Source organism: Oncorhynchus nerka, linkage group LG16, assembly GCF_034236695.1.
Source record: "Oncorhynchus nerka isolate Pitt River linkage group LG16, Oner_Uvic_2.0, whole genome shotgun sequence".
NCBI lineage: Eukaryota > Metazoa > Chordata > Actinopteri > Salmoniformes > Salmonidae > Oncorhynchus > Oncorhynchus nerka.
This window is the reverse complement of record NC_088411.1, coordinates 29,520,309-29,525,308: the sequence shown is the minus strand read 5'-3', so window position 1 is coordinate 29,525,308 and position 5,000 is coordinate 29,520,309. Positions and strand designations below refer to the sequence as shown.

The 5,000-nt window shown below is 46.3% G+C and overlaps 1 protein-coding gene across 24 annotated transcripts in view; it reads left to right on the top strand.

Annotated features, from left to right (window-relative positions):
- The window catches only part of LOC115144382 (neurexin-1a), a 644,902-nt gene that overhangs the window by 586,186 nt on the left and 53,716 nt on the right, over positions 1 to 5,000 (top strand). The gene's annotated exons all lie outside the window — the stretch shown is intronic.

Here is a 5,000-nt window from a genome sequence, read left to right as displayed (position 1 = left end):
ACTATTATGATTTGTACTGTAGCTACAGTGGCCCCTTGTGAATCGAATGACACACACACATACACTGCTCTGTACTGCTAGAAGTCTGAATCACAATGGCTGTACTCTCTGGAAGACATCCGTGACCTCGTCTGCTGCTTTGGAAGGAAGGGAGACGGTGTGCTGATGTGCTGCTTCCCCCTTGTCCTCCATTCCCTCTGTCATGTTTGTGCAAAGGTTCCACATGGGAATTAGTGTGGAATACATTCATCTCAGGCTTGAGGTAGCATCTATATTAGGATGACAAATTTGGCCCTGGGACTGGGAGCGCATGTCAAAAATGCGCAGGTAGAGGGAGACTTACTGGGAGGGAGGGAAGGAGGAAGGTGGTGATTTGTGGCCGTGCTTCATCTTTCTTTCTCTGACTTGCTCTGTCTCTCGATCTCAATAATTCTCTCACCCTCTCTATCGCTCTGTCTCTTTCTCTCTCTCTCTTCCTCTTTCCCATTATACTTTTCAGCAGCGTAAACTCGATTTTCAAATGTAATTTCTCCCCCAAAAAATGGTGTGAATGACACACCCAATTTCCATAACCTTGTTCTGGTTGGTTGGTATATTGTATCTGTAACATTTCCTCTAGCTCTAGAGTTTAAATGATAAACCCCATGGTCACAAAGGCCATTCTCTGGTAATTGATCTTCCCCTCTCATTCCCCAAGAAGCCGCTCCTCTCCACAGTGTATCATATTCCCACCTTGGGCGCTTCTCTGCTATTCAAGCCCAGATTGCTACACTGGCGGCGAGGAGCTGAACACACACACACACACACACACAGGGCGGCGAGGACCTGCAGACGACCAGGGCCCAGGGTTCTAGATTCGATTTCGGATAACGATCATATCAGGGGAAGGAAACATCCGAAGGGAAAAATCGTTCAACGCGGAGCGATTTCATTTCTCAGGATTGAGTCTGTGTAAAGAGAGAAGTGATTTCATTTCTCAGGAGTGAGTATGTAAAGGTAAAAGCGAGCAGAGACAAGGGCAAACGAGAATATATCCAATACATCTATTGTTGTGGGAGATACTGTGTTTGTGAATTAATTAAAGACCATACGGAGAAAGGAGAAGAAGAGAGGGGGAGAGGGAGGAGAGGTGGGGAGGATGAGAGGAGGGAGAGGTGGAGAGGAAGAGAGTGAGAGGAGGGAGAGAGGGGGAGAATAAGAGAGGGAGGAGAGGTGGAGAGGAAGAGAGTGAGATGAGGGAGAGAGGGGGAGAAGAAGAGAGGGAGGAGAGGAGGGAGAGGTGGAGAGGAGGGAGAGAGGGGAGAATAAGAGAGGGGAGAGGTGGGGAGGAAGAGATTGAGAGGTGGGGAGGAAGAGATTGAGAGGAGGGAGAGAGGGGGAAGAAGAAAGGGAGGAGAGGTGGAGAGGAAGAGAGTGAGAGGAGGGAGAGAGGGGGGAGAAGAGAGGTAGGAGAGGTGGGGAGGAAGAGAGTGAGAGGAGGGAGAGAGGGGGGAAGAAGAGAGGGAGGAGAGGTGGAGAGGAAGAGAGTGAGAGGAGGGAGAGAGGGGAGAAGAAGAGAGGGAGGAGAGGTGGAGAGGAAGAGAGTGAGACGAGGGAGAGAGGCGGAGAAGAAGAGAGGGGGAGAGGTGGAGAGGAAGAGAGTGAGACGAGGGAGAGAGGGGGAGAAGAAGAGAGGGAGGAGAGGTGGAGAGGAAGAGAGTGAGAGGAGGGAGAGAGGCGGAGAAGAAGAGAGGGGGAGAGGTGGAGAGGAAGAGAGTGAGACGAGGGAGAGAGGGGGAGAAGAAGAGAGGGAGGAGAGGTGTAGAGGGAGAGTGAGACGAGGGAGAGAGGGGGAGAAGAAGAGAGGGAGGAGAGGTGGAGAGGAAGAGAGTGAGAGGAGGGAGAAAGGGGGAGAAGAAGAGAGGGAGGAGAGGTGGAGAGGAAGAGAGTGAGACGAGGGAGAGAGGCGGAGAAGAAGAGAGGGGGAGAGGTGGAGAGGAAGAGAGTGAGACGAGGGAGAGAGGCGGAGAAGAAGAGAGGGGGAGAGGTGGAGAGGAAGAGAGTGAGAGGAGGGAGAGAGGGGGAGAAGAAGAGAGGGAGGAGAGGTGGAGAGGAAGAGAGTGAGACGAGGGAGAGAGGCGGAGAAGAAGAGAGGGGGGAGAGGTAGTGATGAAGAGAGTGAGAGGGAAAGGGAGGAGAGGTGGGGAGGAAGAGATTGAGAGGAGGGGGAGAGTGGAATAAATCAAAGAGAGGAGGAAAGGGGGGGCAAGAGAGAGAAGATGGGGAAAAGAAAGGGAGAAAAGGAGGAAAATAGAAGAGCGGGTAGAAGCGGAAGTGGGGGAGTGTGTATTATGAATTTCATGTATTATTAAGGGCTATGTTTGAGGATGTAGGTAACAGAAACCCCTGTAGTTGTCTCCTGTGTGAAACAGCTGAGAGCTGTGTGAATTAATGATACTGTACTCTACCATGGGGCCTCCAGACACACATTTGGTTTTCTCAGTTTTCTTCTGTAAATCAAATAAATTTCAAATCAAATGTATTTATATAGCCCTTCGTACATCAGCTGATATCTCAAAGTGCTGTACAGAAACCCAGCCTAAAACCCCAAACAGCAAGCAATGCAGGTGTTGAAGCACGTCGAATCCCTAGAAAGGCCAAAACCTAGGAAGAAACCTAGAGAGGAACCAGGCTATGAGGGGTGGCCAGTCCTCTTCTGGCTGTGCCGGGTGGAGATTATAACAGAACATGACCAAGATGTTCAAATGTTCATAAACGACCAGCATGGTCAAATAATAGGTCTGGGACAGGTAGCACGTCCGGTGAACAGGTCAGGATTCCATAGCCGCAGGCAGAACAGTTGAAACTGGAGCAGCAGCACTGCCAGGTGGACTGGGGACAGCAAGGAGTCGTCATGCTAGGTAGTCCTGAGGCATGGTCCTAGGGCTCAGGTCCTCCGAGACAGAAAGAAAGAGAGAAAGAGAGAATTAGAGAGAGCATACTTAAATTCACACAGGACACCAGATAAGACAGGAGAAGTACTCCAGATATAACAAACTAAATGTGTGATATTGTACTCTAGGTTTTTTTCTATTAGCTATGTTTGTTAGCTGTGCAGTATCTCTCACATTGGTTTTCTAGATTTCTAGTGGCTGTGTTTAGTTTACCATGCCTGTCCATGCCTCAACAACAGATGGAGATCGAATTTCAAAACAATGTTGCAAATGTCAGAGACAGACAGAAAGGTTTATACAAATCTTCGCTGTTGAAAACGAAATTCTAGTCTAAAAGAAATGGGAGATAATGTCTAGGTGCTTTTATAATGGAGATCAAGTTAATAAATTGCCTGGCTGGGCTGATAAGTCAGTGGATTGTGCAGTGAGATGGAACAGAGCAAATAGGCATTTCAACGTCATTGCTTTAACCGGTGTTAACTTGTGGAATAGACACCGGCTGGAATGCGGTTTTAACCAATCAGCATCCATAATTAGACCCACCCGTTGTATAATTGACAGCACCCTATGTGATATGAGTAGTGGTATCCTACACCATCCTATGATAACAGCGAAAGGTGCAAATCAATCCCAGAACAACAGCAAAGGACCTTGTGAAGATGCTGGAGGAAACAGGTACAAAAGTATCTATATCCTCCGTAAAATGAGTCCTACATCGACATAACTTGAAAGGCCGCTCAGCAAGGAAGAAGCCACTGCTCCAAAAATGCCATAAAAAAGCCAGACTACGGTTTGCAACTGCACAAGGGGACAAAGATCATACTTATTGGAGAAATGTCCTCTGGTCTGATGAAACAAAAATAGAACTGTTTGGCCATAATGACCATCATTATGTTTGGAAGAAAAATGGGGAGGCTTGCAAGCCAAAGAACAACATCCCAACCGTGGAGCACGGGGGTTGCAGCATCATGTTGTGGGGGTGCTTTGCTGCAGGAGGAACTGGTGCACTTCACAAAATAGATGGCATCATGAGGTAGGAAAATTGTGTGGATATATTGAAGCAACATCTCAAGACATCAGTCGGGAAGCTTGGTCGCAAATGGGTCTTCCAAATGGACAATGACCCCAAGCATACTTCCAAAATTGTGGCAAAATGGCTTAAGGACAACAAAGTCGAGGTATTGGAGTGGCCATCACAAAGCCCTGACCTCAATCCTGTAGAACATTTGTGGACAGAACTGAAAAAGTGTGTGTGAGCAAGGAGACCTACAAACGTGACTCAGTTACACCAGCTCTGTCAAGAGGAATGGGCCAAAATCCACCAAACTTATTGTGACAAGCTTGTGGAAGGCTACCCAAAATGTTTGACCCAAGTTAAGCAATTTAAAGGCAATGCTGCCATATACTAATTGAGTGTATGTAAACTTCTGACCCACTGGGAATGTGATGAAAGAAATATAAGCTGAAATAAATCATTCTCTCTACTATTATTCTGACATTTCACATTCTTGAAATAAAGTGGCGATACTAACTGACCTAAAACAGGGAATTTTTACTAGGATTAAATGTTAGGAATTGTGAAAAACTGAGTTTAAATGAGTTTAAACTTGGCTAAGGTGTATGTAAACTTCCGTCTTCAACTGTATAAGTGTACAGTACTTTATTATATGAGTATATAGCATCTTATAACCTCAGCTGAAGAAAACTTGTCCCCACGTGGCTGTATTGGGCTTGTATTAAAGCTGAAATGATGCCACATTTATTTAGGTCACACATAGACACACACACACGCTCAGTATGTAAGAAATACCCCAGTAGGCTAGATACAGGTTGTAGGGCTGCGCTGAATCCGAAGCAATTTCCTTTCACTGAGATCATTTTAAAATTTGTGCAAAATAATGCAAAGAATGCTAAATTATTTCTGTCTTCATTTAGCTTCCCCCTAAGGACTGGGAAATAATAAAATATCAGCCTCAATTAATATTCCCACTATTAGTAACCATTGGAGATTTTAGCCTTTGATGCTCTCTGTCCTTAGTTAAATAACATATTGAGAGAGCGAGAGAG